This window comes from Psittacula echo (genome assembly GCF_963264785.1).
Source record: "Psittacula echo genome assembly, chromosome: 13".
Classification (NCBI taxonomy): Eukaryota; Metazoa; Chordata; class Aves; order Psittaciformes; family Psittacidae; genus Psittacula; species Psittacula echo.
In genome coordinates this window covers 2922860-2942159 of record NC_137749.1, presented here as the reverse complement: position 1 = coordinate 2942159, position 19300 = coordinate 2922860, and positions in this window count along the sequence as shown.

The following is a 19300-nucleotide window of genomic DNA, read 5'->3' as shown; positions in this document are numbered from 1 at the left end:
AGAAACTCACTTTCCCTTAGAGGGCTTTGAGATAACAAACAGCAACAGAGCAACAAGGAGCAGTTTCGCTGCTTCTGCAGAGCGTTTCTATTACAGAAAGAAGACTTGACTGAAAACGAACCCTGTGTATAATTCAAAATTTGAATGCAATAAAAGTTAAATATGTTCCTTTTCCTTTTATAATTTATTAACTCAAACATTCTTTCAAAAATTGACGGGGAAAAAATTTATGGGAAACTTCTTTCTTGCTTTCATCTGGAGAATGAAATAATCTTGTTCAAGTGCAAATGAATATGTCACATTTGTACATGATTTGCAAGAAGATGAATGAGTGGGTCTCCTTCTCCAGTCTGTCTTCCATTTCTAATTCTACATGATTACTTTCAGATTCACCATGTTGGTCTTTATGTGGCTTGTTGCACACTGAAATAGATGGGCCACGCTCTTGCTCAAGCAGTGTTTTTAAAGTTACTTTTTTATTTAGAGCTTGTTGTGCAGTATCACATTGTTCGTCAGCCTGAATGCCTGAGCTCAGAATTGTGTGGCAGATGAAGGAAAAAAACCCTAGCAATCCAGAGCCCCTGGACAAGAGAATCACTTCACCTCAGGACATTGAGATACTTTATCTGGGTGGCTTAGGAAAAATGCTAGATAAGACTGAAATTTGGAGAGGCTGAGCATGGCCAGGCTCAGCCCTTGGATTATCAAGAAGAGAATAAATCCAGCAAGTGGCATCTGAATATGTTAATGCTGTAGATTCTAGCATGGAAACAGCAAACTATTTATGAGGCAAAAATATATCAGAGATTAATTCAGTTCTATATATAATACATACATTTTACATATACAAAATCCTTGCCAAAATATGAATAATTTGCAAGTACACCAAGTTAGAAAATGCCAGAATAAAGGTTGCCTTTCCATGTATATGCCCATATCTTTAATTACATGATTCCTGTCTTCTTTTTCTAACCCTGAAAGTTTCTAATTTCAGTGTGTGCTTGGTTTTGCAGTGCTAATACTTTCTCTTCTAAATAAAGACTTTTAGGATGTATTTCCCTGGGTTTTCAAAAAAGTGTTTGAAAACTATGATATTCCATCCTACTGACACCCGGATAGGTCATTATCCACCTGTAACCTTTATCTGTCACCCTAGGAGGCTCCAGAGCAGCTATAACTGATGCTGGTGTGATACTGAAGTCAGAGCAGTGATGCCGCGTGTCTTCTGTCATGTGACATAAAGCTATGGGTGTCAGATGAGAAGGCTGTAAGGTAAGGGAGCACCTGAACAGAGTTTTAAATAAGTTACTTATTATTGCTCTCTCTCATCCTTTTCTATTCATGAATGCTCCATCCTGTGCAACCATTAACAACCTTTCTTAGACAGCAGTCACGTAAACTTCATCGACCTCATTCTGTACTGCCTTGTACCATATGCATGGTCATTTCTACTCATGCAAAATGAATGTAAAATGTTGATTTCTGATTTGCTAACATTTTAAAACTCCTTGGCATTAGTTCATGCATCTGTGAATGGTAGCACATAGTGCTGCAGCATGCAGATCCAGGACCCATATGCTGAGGAGGGTTACACTTTAAGCTGATTTTTTCACCATGGTTGTAAGGCAGAGCTGTCACACTGGCAGCACGGATCCAGTGTGCTAAATCATTATTCTTTGTCTATCTATTGTGGATTGAAGAGGTTTGATCAATAGTGGCAGCTTGCAAAGCCTCATAAAAATTGTTCATTTCCAAAATCTATTTCCATGCTTAGGCATTTAGTCTTTTGTATTGATAACTGAGAGAGTAATACTTCAAATCTCTCTCTGGGCACAACAGAAATGCTCCAAAGCATTTGAGCATGTTGACCTCTGTTGCACTGAAAAAGCTGTGCAGTCCCAAGTTCTAAATTGTCACAGAAGAGGCACCTCCAGGACTCAGGAACCTAATGAGATAGCCTGGAGGTAGAAAAAGATCCTACCTGTGAAGATTCAGACACGGAGTGAGAGGGTTAAGTACTTGCTGTATGTTACTTTCTTTTTGATTCATTTAAGCCAGGACTATGCACCTGGTACTGAAACTGAAAACCGAAAGTTCTCTGTAGGAGCTGGAAAGAGTGACAGGCTGGCTTCCATAAATAATACTGGAAATTAAACAGTGATTTCACAAGATCCAGGACATAATATAAATAAGAAAGCAGAAAAATCGAGGAAATCCTTACTTAACAAATGTTTTCTTTTAAACATTATATGCTTTTCTTGATCTCTGAGAGTCGTCTTCACATTAGACACTAAACTGAGGGAAGTAAAAAGAATTGTTTTTCTCTGATTTGGCCTACTGAAAGCATAGTATGTTCTCAAGCTTTTCAGTTAATCCAGAATCTCACAGGCCTGGCCAAAGGTAAGAAGCCAGTGAAATAGTATGTTAACAAGAGACAAGCTTGTGTCAAAAACGCTAAAATGCTGCATGCTGACACCAAACATTACAGCATTTGGCAACTGCAGGAGATTGGATTAGTGCCATAATTTGAATTGAACAATCCCAAAGGATGTTCTAGGCATCCAAATCCAGCCAGGAGGTAACTGGACCGATTTTACTGGATTTATACCCGGAGGAATTTGGTCCTTTTTGTGGTGGCCAAAATGCAATGCTCAGGTTTCAGTTGAGCAGCTGTACAAATGTTGTGACTTCTTTTTTAAAGAACTGATTTGAAAAGTCATCCAGTTATTTCAGGTAAGCACAAGTATTAGTTCAGATAACTGATTCTGCTGGTTTCGTCTTTGGCTTCTAGAGCAAACCGGGTTGCTGAGAAGTGCAAAGGAAAGAAACGGGAGCAATTTTGAGTAAGTTTTTCCACTAGCGGTGTACACTGATATCTGCTGTTTCTATGCCCTGAGTATCCTCAGTACACCCCATTCAAGATTCAGGACCTGTTTAGGTCACAAGTGTTCCCGTTCTGTCTAAAGCATCATCTCTGTCTGCTATTTATTACATAGTCCAGTGGACTGAACGACCTGTGAGCGGGCCAAGTGCCAGAGGAAAACATGCACAGGCTGGAGGCAGTCAGAAAACTACTGGACAGTCACTGAGAAGCTATGAGGGGTTTTGTCCTGTTTTACTTTGTTTATGTTTTCTCGTATCTATGTGGTTCTGAAAACCACAATCTCCAGTCTGGAAAATACGTATTTTGGCTTTGTACGGGTTTCTATATTCTGTTCAGCCCACTCAGTAGTATATTAACTTTTGTCATATGATTTGTTTTTTCTCTTACTGTCTCCATGGGAAAAAAGTGTTGGAACTGTAGTCCTTATGTAGTGCTTAGGTTTATTATTTCTATGTTCGCATCACATGCAGATGAGGAACTGCATCTTGCTTAGGAGGGAATGGTAGCCATCAGTTCCTGAGCATGTTCAGGAAACCTGGTGCTTCTATAGAGCTGATGTCAAGTGTGGCAGTGGGTAGCCATTCTGTATCAAAGGGAAGGATTTTCCTTATCCTGTCTCCGAGCAGCAGGGAGGCATTTCAGCAGCCATTACAGTAATTTCTGTATCTTGGGAGGCTCAGAGTTGCTGTAGCAACCTTTCGCTAGATAGGAATTTGGCTGGTGAAGCCCCACAGGAATCTGCTCCCACTCTCAACTAACCTCTCACATCACCGAGCTCAGCCGCCAGGGAGAAACCCCAGCTGTGAGGCAGGCGGGGTGAGGACCTCTTTCTGCAGGTTCCTCACAGAACTTTCCCCTAATTACCAGGAACAGATGATTTCTGGCAGTTTGCCATGGGGCCGGAGCTTTGCTGTGTGTGCAGAGATATCCAGTTGTAAAAACGGTCATAGTAAATTCGGAGCATACAGACAAGCCCTTATTCATGCACTTGCGGATACAGAAACTGAACATACAAAAGCAGGGAGTGCAATTTTAGAGACCAGTGTGGGAAGTTTGACTGGGAGGCAGTGGTAGTTCTGGTGACACAAAAGAAGTATTATAAAGTCACCGAGGGGATCAGGCAGATGGGAACAGACTTGAGTAGGAAGGAATACAGACAAGGTCCCCAAAGCCTGTTACTTTGATTTGGATAAAAAATGAAGTGTGAAGTTGGTCAGAGCATGAGGGGATGCATCACTGCTAAACCAGTTCCTTCCAAAGTGTGAAGTAGTTTCTAGAGTAATGAAAGACAGTTTCTTGGCCTTCCAAGCTGCTGTATGGTGGAGAATAATATTTAGAAGACTTTATTTATAGACATTATTGTCCAATGGTTAGAGACAGTTATTGTGGACTCTAGGCTTTTGTTTCTAATTCTACAGGTGACTGGCATTGTCAAACCACAGCACCATGTATCTAAAGACTAGAAAACAATCGAGTTAAAACAAGACTTTGACATAATACGACTTAAGCTGGCCCAAATCTGGTACTTCTGCCAAAGGATGAAGTCGTGCTGCCACCTTACATCTTGATGCTGGTTTCCATCCCTGTATCCTCCCTCACTGTATGGGTACAGGCACTGGGAAGTTATCCATGACACAGCTGCATCAGGAGCAGGGAACCAATTACAGGCCTTAAACGCAGACTGAGATGTCAGCTATAGTCTCGATCACTGGAGGATTCAGTTAAGCAAGCATGCTCAGAGCTTACCTGACAGCTGTCAGGTAAGCTGGGCTTTCTTAGGACTGTGTACTGCCTTCTCTTTTTACCCTGTTGGAGGAGAAGGACATGGCATAACTATTGTTTTCCTTTTATATATTGTTTAGTGATTATTGCTTTGGAATTAAGACATGCAGGGCCAGTTCCTTCCCTGGTTTCCAGTTCCTGCTCCCAGGTCTGCTTCTGTAACTCATTAATGGTCTGTTTAGACTAAAATATCAAACAACGATGGAGCAGGTACGAAAATCAGTGGTGATTTGAATTAATATGCCAGGCTGGAGAGCTAGATGGGTGAGGAGCCAGCCCACACCCATTTTTGCCAGCTGTGTTGCAGGACAGCTACTTCTGACAACCAGAGAGTTGGGGAACTAAAATTTAGCATTGTCCAAGGAGCACCAAAGCAGCCTTGAGGCACTCAGAGGCTCTTTCTATACTAGAGATGTATCAGCTTAATAGAATGGATTGTGAGTCTATGAGGTTAAACCAGTTTGAATCCTTAGCGCTAATGCAAGCTTTAACTCTCGCAGACGTCGTTTGAAGTTCTACAGACAGGTCACTAAATACAACAAACTGTGAAAAAACCAGTTAAAGTTTGATTTTTAAAGCAGGGTGAATTCCAGAAAAAGACAATCTGCTTTTTTGTTTGGTGTTTCTTTTTTGGTCATTCTTTCAACCAAATCCCTCAGAGTCTGAAGCACTTCTTGGTTATGCAAAGAGGGAAATCTATCCTGACAGGTTTCTTAGGCTGCAGAGAGATGTTAGGCCTCAGACAGAAAGCGGGCCCATGTATGGTTATAGTCAGCTAAATGTGTCACTAAGTGGCAGCAAGGAAGGCGAGTGGGCTTTGGGAAGCTGACTGATCTCTGTGCACTAGCAAAGCAACAAGGACTGAATATGGACTGTGTCCTAGTTACACTTCTGACTATTTGGAGAGGGTGGTGTGTGTATGGTTTTTACTGTATACTTTTAAATACAGCACCCAGTTCTGAAGAATCTATTCCCAGCTAAAGCACACAAGCTTTGGAAAGGTCAGAGAGAGGCATCTCTAGCTTTGGTAAATAAACAAATCTCTTCTCTGTGGCTGGGATGTTGTATTAATAGCAATAGATTTGGTTTCGCATTGTGGAGCTCCTCCTGTTTCATTGCTATTGAAGATAAAAGAACACAAAATGTCCTGTCACCCTCCCTATGAGAAAACAAGCCAACAGGCGGATACTATTATGTTTAAAGATTACTGAGGCAAAGACTTGGAGAACGTTAACATTCAGGTTTATATTCAGTTACTACTGGATACCATGGCTGGCACACCAGTAACTCAACACTATTTAATGTCTTACATGAAAGAGTTTACAAGACAAAAATCACTGCAGCAGAAAGAACCTAAATAGAAGGGTTGAGCCTTATGCAGATGGAAGTTGATTTCCCCCTTTTGCATCTTTCTTAGTGATTCAGTTGCGGCAAAAGGTAACGTCTTTTCTGCTTCTTAACCCATTCTGCTGCAATCTGGTTTACTTCAGTTTGCAACCTGGAGTTTCTCAGACCTTCATTACATGATACTGGCACTGGAAAAGTTTCTCCAAAGAGTTCTGAAAGGAAAAGATTTCTGGTGAAATTGTAAAGCCCTCTATCTTGGCAGTAAGCATGTGTAAAATGCGTTTACAGAGCTGTACCCTAGAGCTTCTCTACACAAGTTAATTGGGAATCATTAATTCTAAAATTCCACATATGGAATATTTTACTTTGGAATATGTGCTCCTGAGAGGAAGACAGATATAGCCTATGGTAGCTAGTGAATAAGAAGTATGATGGGAAGAAATGAAGAATTTATCTGCAATTAGTTAGCATATATGACACATACTATTTCTTTTCGAACACTAGACACCTATTACATTAGATAATACGTGCTCAAGAAATACCTCTTGTCCTTAGTGGCACCTTTCCTTCAGATCGGGCATCAGTCCAAGAAGGAGACAGTCTTCTGCAAATAAGCATCTTCTGTTGGAGAGCAGATTGCCAGATATAAGTAAAAATAAACACGAACCAAATCAGATAATTCTCCTCCGAACAGTTGTGTCCTTGCCCTTGAAGTGTCACCAGCTCCGGATTTATTTCTTTCCCTCATGCACAGGTAGAGAATCTGTTCGAAGGGGAGTTCTTCCTGCATGCAGAAGCGTTCTGTAAAACTACACCTTTACGTAGGATACATAAACAGACCAAATGACTCAACAGGAAAAAAAGTTACATACAGTGAGATCTTTTCCTCCAGGGGTATTTTTACTGCAAGAAAATTAAACTATTGGCAGAAGACAAAGACGCTGAAGTCACCAGCATTGTTCTTTCTCCAGTCCAAGTCTGACCAGTCTGGAACTTCATTTTTGGATGTGGTGCCCGATCAGGCCCTAAGGTACCACTGCACCTTTCTATCTGTCCTGGGAAAAAGAGTCTCAGCTGAGGTTAGGATGCTGCTTACATGTATTTGTAAGTGAATATCACTTCCCACCTTCCATGCTCATTGCATTCTACAAGAAAGGATTATTTCCTCTAGATCAGTACATATGCAAATCCCTCTAAAAAAACAGTGAGAAATTCTGGGCAGACACAATGGACTTACTGGACAACTACCGATGACTCCTCAAGCTGATGATAAATGTTCAAAGTAGCAGTCTTTGTAGTTAGGTCATTGTTCCATATTGCAGTTTCCTTACCATTTGAGAACAACCCCACATTTAATTCTGCCACTGCAGGAATTTTGGCTGCCTTCAATGTGAGAAAAGATTTCGATTTTGAGCATGAAATTTCTTTTAACTGTGATTTCTGATACAACATATGCCATAGAAATGAGGAAAAAAACCCTGCAGTTAGTATGAGGGCCTCCTGATCTTCCTGAAGGATTCTACATGCTTCAGTATGTTAGTGCTTGAAAGGATTTAATACAGATGGGTTTGGAACGGAATTAGTTGTATTTATACCTGATCCAATAAGGTTTTCTTTTTCAAACAGATTTAATAGTCCTCAGAACTGGGCTCTGAATCAGATATTCTAAAGAAAATTTTAATTAAATTTTTATTTTTGCCCATTGTATTTTTAATTGAATTACATCATAGGCTGCTGAAATTTAAAATACTTATTTTTACTCCAAGAGATACCAGTATGAAATTGCAAAGCCATATGTAACCTGCTGCATTTATATACAGGCCACTGGAAAAATAGCTTGGGAAACAGAGTGTACCAATCTGAATTATTGCAAGAATATCATGTTCTTAAAGGGCAACAGACATTAAATACCCAATACATGAGAATAATATGGAAAATCATTCTATTAGAACTTCAGGATTGATCCAGTTTTTTGGCTTTCTGGAAGCAGATTTGTGTAAAGAATGTCTTTGCAGCTGAACTTTTGTGTGGTGACTTTGGCAGATTGAACCTGATACTAAGAACTTAAATCTATTTGAACAACACCTGCATTTGCCAGCAAGGTATAATAAAAGGCAACAAGCAGACCCCTGATGATCTAAGCAACAATATAATTGCTGTTCTGCTTGACAAGGTCATAATCTGATTTCTGGGTATATATTAAGAGCAACAAATTAAGACACTTCCAAGAAGACGGATGTCCAACATCATTATTCCATGTGTCTTTGAAAAACTCCTCTTTTCTTTCAAGAATGGAGTCTGTTCTCTGAGTTGCAGCTGGAGCATGAGGGCAGCTCAGGCCACCCCAGATCTCAGGAGATCAATAGTGTGAGCAGCTGATGATCTAATTATGGATTATTTGGGTCGGACTCTTTTCTCCTGGCTAGGTGGGACTTGATTGACTCAAAAGAGGTTAGTTCATTCAGTTCATGGGGGTTACAGCATGCGTGCATCATTCCCCTCATAACTGCCATCCTGTTAATCAGAACGAGAGTCACACATTTCCTATAAGCAGTCATTTTGACTGTAGATCACATTTTAATGCATATCTTAATGAATTGCTGGCAGTTGTGTATGTTATTATTACATTCCTATTAGTTATGTATATTTTTATTAAAGCTCAGGGTGAAAGCATTTACTCATAAAATTACTGTTTATGACCATTTCCTTTGCAACATTTAACTCTTCATTTTCCAAAGGCAAAAAACCAGACTGTTGTAGGGCGTAATCACTCACACACTCATACCTTAAGCTGCTCATAAAAAAGACACATGATGATGTAGGGCTTATTACATATTTTGAATGTTCATCGCTTAAGAGATTGAAAAATATCGTGTCCTTGAATTCCATCATAACCCAGAATGGATTCCAGTGTTTTGGAGTTTTCCACAATTTCTTGCATGAGCATTTTTACAATCTCCCTGTTGTTGTATTTTACTTCATATGAACTATCAGCCTGGGTATTAATGTCACACTCCATAAAAGCCATGAGTCCTACCTTACCATGAGCAAGGCAATGGAAATGATGGGGTACAGTAATCAGGGCAGTCTACTTTCTCCTTCCAAAATCCTGTTCAGGAAATCGGAAGGGCTCTGTCCAAGATATCACATCAGGAAAGTGACTTAGGCTGATTTATACGATCATATAGGCAGACATCTCCAGAACTTTATGTTCTAGTTTAACACATGCATACATTCCGTGAGGAGAGGACAGGGAGTTGACGGAGGGAAAAGCTTTACCTGGAAATTCAAAAGCCCAGGTGATCATTCTGCGTCTTTGTGTTTCATTTCTTGAGACTCACACAAAAGAAAGGAGCAAGACACCTCTGCCAGAGCTCATCGCAAGTTGCTAGGATTAATTTCCTGCCTTCCCATGCTGATCACTTGGTGAGTATTCCTTAGAAGATAAAATGTGCTTCTGTCTTGTTTTGTGTTACTTAACTCTGCCATCACTCACCATCCCATCGGGGGGAAGGTTTTGATGAAGGGGAGATTTCACCTTTGCTTATGAGCTTTTTAATAAAGCAGTTGTAACTTTTCTGCTCTGCGTTCAGATGCCTTGAGCCGATCACTGAAGCACATCAGGGACAGCAGGAACTGCAGACATAGGTGCAGGGCTGCAAAACGTTCTCCTTGGCAGGGAGGGCAGTGCAGGAAGCTCCTGCCCCTTGTTCTCTGTGTCCCTTGCTCCTTGCCTGCTGCTCTCTACCCCTTTGGTTGTGCTTTTATGATCGTTTGTGGCTATAAACTGAGTAACTGAGTTAATAATCATCTTTCACCAAGTGAATGTGATAAGCCTGAACGTGCAGCCCCACAGAGAGTTGTGCCAGCACAACTGAAAACACCATTTTCACAATCACGGTAATCTGTTTTAGATTGTGGTACCACAGGAGCAGGGCAGTCCCACTTCTCTCAGGCTACAAACTGGTTTTCCCTAACTATTTAATAACAGGTATTGCTGCATGCTGATGTAATCCATCAATGAATACACTAAGAGAATTTATAAGTCATCTGGGATAGGATTCTTCTGGAGGCAAAGCTGCTGTCTTCCATAGCTTTTCTCTCCAGCAGCCTGGGTTTTCTTTACAGCTGGGTTGCTCCACAGGCACTCTAAGTGGGAGTGTGTTCTGATCGTGACCTAGCTTCATTCCTGTACTTTAACCAGCCCACTCATCTTAGTGCAGACCCTTCTAGCTTATTGACAGCGCTTACAATACTAATTTATGTCTAAAAAATGAGCTTGCAAACAGCCTCTTACAGATACTGCACTGGGGGACTTGTGTGGCCCCAGCGTGTGGCTGCAAACAAGCCTGGAGAAGGGGTTTTAGATGGGTCAGTCCTCCAAATCCTGTAACCCACGGTCAGTCATACAAGCAGTTTGATGATGAAGGTGGTTACAACTGGAGGAACCTGGCTGTGGGGACTGATTTTTAGTTACCATTAGTGCAGTAATGGCTATGAAGCAGCATTCCCATGGGAAAAGAAAATCCTTTCTGTAGAAGATGTTTTCTGATGGCTCTGCTTTGAGCAGATTGGCTGGGATCGCCGCTGGCTCTGCTCTAGTGGCAGGAGGTGTGAGTGTGGAATGCATCTATATGCAGTTTGTGTTTTTTAAGCAGCCTTTTGAGAATGTTGGTTTACTGTCTATGCCTTTAAAGATAAATTGTGCAGAGTGGGTTAGTATATACCAAGTAATGATTTCAGTTAAATCAGAGCTCTCACTACAATTTTACTGGAGGGACTTTGGTTTGGAGAAGCTTTGGCTTCTCCAGAACTGCATAGAGTTCAGCACACTCCATGCAGCACCCTGCAATTTAAGCTCCATCCAAAAGGGATTTTTTAGCTTTCTTTTAGATTCCAGGTACAACTTATTGCTGGATTTAATCTCCTGGAAACCTACATCCTCATTGTATTCAGGGAGCAACCATAGCAAGTGCAGTAAGAGGGCAGGCTTAATCCATTCTTACTTACTGTGTGCTTTATCTCTGGCCAGTAATCACCCCCAAGTTAATTAGCTAATGTTGTGTTGAAGTATTCAATATGTGTGCATCAGGGAAGCAGCAACGCTGCAAACCACTCTATTTGTTGAATGCCCTTTTATAAAAACTGGATGTACCCATATGGATTGCTTCAAACAAAGATAAACCACAGCAGCACTATTTACTGCAGGTAAGAGTGGCTCTGATGCAACTGCTGTAGCAAAGAAAAATCCCCTTATTATGAACCTCCAGTGTCCATGCCTTTCCATGGAGAACATCATATTGTAGTGTTGCTGAGCCTGCTAGAGTTTATTGGATCCTTATGGAACTACGTAGTAATAGCCTGTATGTCTTCTTAGTAAGGAGAACATTTCCATCAAAACTCTTTGAGTTGGGTTTATTTTATTGCATTAATTAAAGAACCTTTTTTGGGGGTTTTGGTTGGTTTTATTTCCCCAAAAGTGGAAGTTTTCTTTTGAAAATTTTAACTTTGCATTAAAAGTTGTGGGTTTTTTAAACAGGCTTTTTCATTTTTTTTCCAAGAAGCATTATGAACATTTCATTTTACTCCCCTGTGGTACATGTTTGTATCAACAAACAGTCAGGGTTTTTTTAAGGCCAAATTTATCCATCTAAACAGGAGCGATCACCATTGACTGGTTATTCATTAACTGAGGTTACCCTGGTTTTGTTCTCATATATAAAAGCAAAATTGAATGCTCCAGTGACAAATCTGCTGCCTTCCGTTTTGAGGTCTAATTCCAACCAGTTCCATGTCAGCACGCTGAGGTGTACACCAGACAAGCAGAAGCAGCATCTTTGGCCAGGGCTGCCTGGGGTAATAAACCAGAAGCACAAACACCTTCGTCCCTTACCATGCTCTAAGCCAGCCACTTTTTCTCTTGTAGTGCTTTCACATTCATGCCTCTTCTCTGTTTGAAGACAACACTATCTTACATTCACAATCTCTTCATTTCCTCTAGATGTTTAAGATAGAATTTCTTCTTATTTCTGTGCTAGCTCAGGTGGTTAATGTGCTTCAGCTATAGCACAGAGTAGACACTTGTAGAAGACTGACAATGTACACAGAATGGGCACACAAGTAAAACATTGCCCCAGAGTGTTGTGTGCTGGTTTAGAAACAGAGCGCTAATCTTTGTTTGCATGCATGCATGCACAAGCACACACACAGTGGTTCTATTTAGGGCTGCTTCTCTTGATATTTATCTCTCTGGGATTATAAAAAGATCTCAAGATAAGAGAAAACCTCACATTTAGTTTCGCTGACTCCATTAGCTCAATGGAGGTACCTCTGATGCTTTATATGGTTGAAAGTCCTCGTTATGATTTAATTAAAAGCTCCTTCAGGAAACGCCTTTACGTTTCTCCGTCTCACATTTATCTGTATCTGTTATGACCTTTCTCTTACACCTTCCAGTGAATGATCACATTACAAATGTACAGGCATTTTACGGCTGAATTACTCTTCGGGAGTGTCAGGGGTCAGATGAGGATACTCAGAGCAAGGACACCGACTGCTGCACTGGGAAATTCTGTCACATTTGCTGTATCACTCCTCTGCGTTCAACTAAACCAAACCTCGGGCAGGACGAGGCTTTGGGGGTCTGAACTTGTGCTCAGGACAAGACTCAGGCGGTTTTCAGGGAGATCAGGTTGGGAATCCTGGGCATGCCCAGGGACAAGGACTACATCCTTAGTTTTGCTTCTGTTTCGTTCCACACTATGGTTTGTTCATCTAGAAATGACTATAAATAGCAGCCACTTGTTTTTCTGGCTTCACAGTCAAGAGGCTTTACTAAGAGTTGTTTGTAAATTAGTTTGAGGTTCTGTGATGAATGTTGCTATACCAAATAGTTTATTTTAACCTGGTTTATGCATACGCTGATATATATATATATACGCTGATATAGCACATACATACGGGTTCACAGGATCAGCTTCTCTTAAGCTGTCCACAAATGCTTTACATGACAATGTCATAAAATCAGGGAACTGGATATTCTAGAGTTAGAACTTGATTCATCGATCATAGTAAGTGTGTAATAGAGCTACAAAAATATGCATTGACACTAAGTGTGATCAAATAATATAAACAATATACATTTACAGCCACATTTGCCTACACCACTTCTGTCAAATAGATTCCACTGGCATTTCTAGGTTTAGAAATATATACATTTATATATATACACTTTGTATTTGATTATTAGGTAACACTGGACAACATTATCATTGAAGAAAGTAAATGTTGTGCAGGAGAAATTATGAGAATACTGTACTTTGACAATTGTCTTTATTCACAGCAGTGAAACTGCATTATTGCAACAAACTAATTCCATTTCGTTACAGAGCGCAGTATGCCTATAACAGAGAGCAATACAAATGAATTAAAAGATACTGATTATGTAGAAAATTAAGTGCAAACTGCTTAAAAAAAATCTTAAGTGATTGGATGTAATAAAATGGTACAGACACAATGGCACAGCTGGCAAAGCAAGGGAGAAGAAAACAGTCACCCCACTGTAGACGTTCACAGAACCTGGCTTTTAAACTTGAAGCTTGACAAACACTGTTTCTGCTGTGATGTGGACAGGTGGCAGTCCCATCACAGTGCAGGCATCAGCATTACCACTGTCCTCATTTAGACTTTACATCAAGTCTGTGTGAGCTCTGGCTTGAAATCAGATTCGTTGTGTCTATAAGCAAAGGCTAACACTTATTTATGAACACTAGTTCTAAAGAAGCGAAGGTATTACATAAAGGACCACTGCTGGTTTAGATTAAACAATATATTTAAGGGGCATGTGATGTATCAGAGGACTATTTACATGTACATTTGAAAGGAACTCTTGATTACCTAAAATAATTCTTCTCGACAATCTAAACAGATCAACACTGCTAAGAAGGCACAGAAGAACAATTTGGCAATGGCATAAACTAAAGCTGTCTTGTTTGCCGGCACACAAAAGGATTAAAGAGTATGATTTTACTCTCTTAGACCAAATGAAGTCCTAAATTGGAAAAGCAGCTCCATCCAAGGTCGCCTCTGTTGTTTCCAAAAATATCTTGAAACAAACGTAAGAGGGGCACTTTGTTGGGTGTTATCTGGACATATATAGTTTCAATCAAATTCTTCAAGAAGTGTCAGAATAAAAGCCGAACCTTGGCTTGACACTGCCAGGTCACTGCAAGTGAATCCCTTCAGAGCTTGGAAATAACTTTGATAACAGAATTAAGGACTAAGGGATGTTTTCTTTGCACTTAAAGAAAGAGCCACGTTAATTTCGGATGCAATTGGAATCACTTCTTAGCCATTTTGTACAAGGGCTCTATAATTCTTTCCGCTACATGGGGTGAAGCGTTACAGGTTGTGTTAATGATCCCAGGAAAATATTTATAGTGCTTTTTCCAGTATAGGAGTTCTGCCTTTCCCTCCCGTTGTATTTTACGATCAACCTTCACTTTGTTCAATTAAACCAAGCAGAAAAGAACCTTCAGTGTATATAGATTTTAAAGTGACGCATTTCACATACGAATGGTTGTAGTAAATAAAACCACAAAAGGAAGCACCATGGTAAGAACCCACTATACAGTACGCCGTGCTCCACCTCTTTATTAGAAGAATTCAGATTGCTTTCTAGTTATTAGCTGTGGCAGATACGTTCCTAAGGAGACTTCATTTGGAGGTGATGCTGTCATTGCCCAGGAAATAACAAATGCCCAGTTCTCATTACTGTCTACTGTACATTAACTTGATCTCTCACTGTTTCCTGGCTCACTTGTGCAGACCTGAGCAGCCCATGGAAAATGAAAATGGAGTAGAGAAATCCTTTAGGACAGAAAGATGCAACATGAATACAGGATATTAGTGGAACAGGTTGTCTGTGGGTGACTTTCTCATACAGTTCTGTTTTCTTTTTAATATGCTACAAAAACACGGCAAGCTTGAAAGCAGGGAATAACGGAGATGGGTACAATGGTTTATAAATACTTTAAAACCCTCAAAGTCTTAGAATGCTGCAGTCCGCAGCCTGCTGGTTTGGAGCACTGCATCCTTTACGTAGCAGCTGATAAGCAAAAGGCATAGGTTTCATCTGATTTTTAAAGCCTTCACCTTTAGACTCCCAAATTAATCAGCGCCTCTTGCTTTTGGGAATTCTTCACTAATGGCTCTATGATTTCTGTCTGATAACTGCCAGGAAATGCCTAAACACAGGTTTACTCACCAGAAAATGCTGCAATAACTTAATTGGAAACCAATTAAACTGCTGAATTATTCATATCGTATAACCTTAGAGTTACAACTGCTATTTCCAATAAACAGGAATACGGTGACAAAAAGGAACTGAACCCCCACAAATTTTAATTGCAGAAAATACTGAGATTTTGGGGCTTTTGTTTGTTGTCAGTATGAACCAGTTGTAAAATGTATATAAAAACGGTGAGATTAATTCCTTCCTTATTTCCCTATGTGGTTATTATTTGCGTGTGATGCGTGCCTTTCTGGTTTTGTTCTTGTTGCTCCCTCAGGGGCAGGCATATTTGCTATTCCATTCCAGAGAAAAGAAGTAGGGAGAGAGAAAGGATTTTATCTTTGAAAACTAAGATCCCATTTTCCATACTCCTCATCAACGGCATTTTTTCTGGTATTAACAAAATGTGCAGGATTTGCTTTATCCTATTTCAAGAACAGACCTAATGAAGTGCTTATTGTATAAATGAGCGGCTTGAAAACTTGAGCAGTCACAATGAAATGTAGAAGCTTAAACATGACACGTTATTCTGCAATGACAGACTGAAGCACTGTAATAGACACTGGCCTGAGTAGCTCCATTTGCAGGAAAAGAGCTCCAGTTTCTGGCATTCAGCAAATGCTGGTTCTGTGTCTCCTGATTTGCCAAAACATACTTTTTTCAAAACTATGAGGAATAAAAGTGCAGAAAAAAGGTAAAAATATACGTATTTTTTAATATAAGGCATGTAAGCAATGCCTTTAAACACAAGGTAATGCATAAAGTTGTATTTCAGTGCTAAATAGTATAAATACTTCAGTGCAAGACAGCCTCTCATAGATGTAATAAAAATCAAACCATATTGCTAAGAACTTGAGTGCTTGGATTGTTTGTGCTGGGAAAAACTTCCACAACCATTTGATTTTTGTTATAAGTTAGAATGTGTCTAAGGAAACATTGATTTGTGTTGGATGAAAGTCATTCTTTGGGGTAATTACAGTTCTTTTTTATCCTCTGTGTCTTATAAATCTAATGCTGGCCCTTTAATTCCCGCTTGTTCTGTCAGGAGGAAGAATACAGAGCTAAATCCAGCAGACCTTATTTTGGCAAACCTCCCACTGAAGTCAGCGAGGGGTTTGTGACAGTAAGGACATGATTTGTCTCACAGTTCCTGCTGGTTATTTGGAGTGTGTTTGCTCCCCCCTCAACCATCAGAGCTTGACATCACCACGGCACAGTGGCTCACAGTGGTTTTATGTCTCTAAACTGGAATCATGGAAATCAGTGTAATGCAGCTGTGACCAATACCCTTTTCTACTCAATGACCTTGGAAGAAGAGACATTGCCTTGGGAGCTGATGCCACAGAACTAAATGCCACAGAAACAGACACTGAGAATTCAGAGAACTTTTTAAACAAGCTGGAAATAAGTCAAAATCTGATTGTTAAGAAACAACTACCCAGATGGGTGTTGCCCAGACAAGTGGTACCTTGTGATAAAATGTTATGATTTGTGTAATACTTCCTCCCTGGAACACTGGTATATCCATGAAAATGTCAGTCCTGTTTCCATTCTGAACTGCAATAGAGAAAGGCAGCTGGAGAGTTAACAGCATTCCTTCAGCCCGAAACCTGCTGCTACAGATGATAACACAGACAGGACACACATTCAGATTCCTTAGGTTTTTTCACTTAAGTCTGAGCAAATACAGAGCCAACGGGAGAAACCAGATCTGCAGCCAGACAAGGCACTGGGGGAACAGCTTCCCACACTCACTGTGTCAATGTGTCATGACCTTGTTCCCAAGGGGACACCTTTCAGGTGACAGCACTTCAGCTTCCCTGGTCTGTCAGTCATACATCTATCTGTGTTCACTTGGAAGCTGGCTCCAGGCTCACCAAACACTGCCAGAGTGGTGATTTAGGAATTGGACTGATCCTGCCAAGTGGCTCTGCATGTATCACCTGCTGCGGACAGCCACCAGGACATTAACAGTGAGTGTTCAGTCGCTGTTCATCTGGGCCAGACACAAAGCACTGATCTAAGGAGAAGCAGCAGGTCACTTGCAGAATACATTTCATTTTGCTTACAGGGTACTACACTATCCATGCTTAGTAATCTAAACAGCCTCATTACAAAGACATCTTCTAGGCACTCAACTGCAGCTAAATACTTCTGCTGTGTTGTGGTTTACAACAGCGAGCAGCATCGCGCTGCAGGAAAGTTATTAAGCAAGCTCTGGAAATCAGTATGTTTAAACACAAGTACAATAGCAGGGCTTAATGGTTATGATTGTGGGCAGCTATGTGCAGAAGACTTTATTAGTAGTAATATCCATGTGAGTAAAGATATACAAATAAGCAATCCTAGATATGGGTAAAGTTAATATCTATTTTATTTATTATCATTGAAGTGGAAGTAAAGTGGTACCACTCATCTAAACACAATAATCTGATCTCCAGATGGTAAAATGGCTGGTCATGCACCACGGAGATGTTCTGTTTTCTCATGCCTGTTTCCGATGGCTCTAACTATTTAATCTCTCAGGTCCATGTGGAACGTGCCTGTAGCTCTCAAGACAGCCGAAGCTGCCGTGACTAAATAACACAAAGCTGCAAGATACTGTTGTAGTTTTAGAGCTGGGATACTTCTCATCCAGTTCCAGGTGAAGACAAGGAGAAGCCTTTTGAAACAAAGCTGCTTAGGAGGGACTGCACGGATCAGTGTTCCAACAGGAAGACATTCAGTAGGTGCTGGAGCCCTGAATTTAGCCGTGCACATTTCTGACTTATTTGGACCTTCACAAGGAAAAGGCTGGTATTTTCCCATATGGTGCATTTAATCTTATTAGTTAACCAGTTAGGTTATTAATAACAGCAAAGTAAAAAGAAAAACTAGAAGTAAGCTTTTAGTTGCAAGTTAGCAAAGAGAAAACTGTGATTTCTGAACTCTCCCCTCAAGTCATGAGCTAGGTTGAAAAGCCAGTGAACAGAATCCATTAAAGTTACATTTATTAAATGCCCACTTGTATAAAAAGCTAAAAATAGCATTGAATTTTTCCAATTTTCTTTTCATAACAGTTATTATGATTTTCTGCTTCATCTCAGAAAGTCATTTTGCTGCTGCTGCTGCTGCGGTGTATAATCTGTGTGCCCTTTCTTGCCGCAGTACAAATGACAGAACCTTAATCAGATCAGAACAACAATCACGTCATCTTTGAGTAACCAGCAATAAACTGTTTTTACAAGGAAGAAAGATGAACTATTTTTAGGGGAACTCTGAACAGAAAACCAGAAAATGATTGTACTCAATCTTACTCTACATCATTGCTATGAACGTCAAAAGCATTGCTTCCTCCTGGGCAGCAGGCTCATCCATGTAATACATCTTTGCATTAATGGCTTAGTCAGATAGGCTTTGTAGGGTTTTGTTTAAAGTTTTGATTTGAAGTATATAAAAATCCCCTTTCTCCCTGCCCTGTCCACTGACTCTGAACCAGAGGCTAATTCCTGACTGCCCATTTTTGGTGATTATTCCATGTTTTCAGCATGTCTCATCTCTATTTGTCTGTGTTATTTTACTATTGCTGCCAAGCATTCAGCACAACCCTCACCCTGGGCAACTTCACCTGTGCCCGTGTCCTACAAAACAGCCTTCCTTCCACACTCACTAAAAGTGTGCCTGGGGGAAAGCTGCTGCTTCTCCTTGTCCTGGGAAAGCTCAGTGCAGCTGTTGAGAAAGACTATCTTCAGCTACTCAGCAGCGTGGGAGGGCTTACATGAGGATGTCCTGGAAGTCTATAGATCTGAGACCCATTCCTTACACATACCCTGCGGTTCTGAACCCTTTGGTGGCAGCCAGATTAAATTTCATTAAATGACCCATTCAAACCTTTTTCCTGTGGCCCTGCAAGGCTCTTGTCACTGACAATTTACCTTCTTTCACCTAGGAAAAAGAATACCATGTAGACAAAATGTAGTCATCAGGTTTTATTTTAGTTCTGTTACCAAATACAT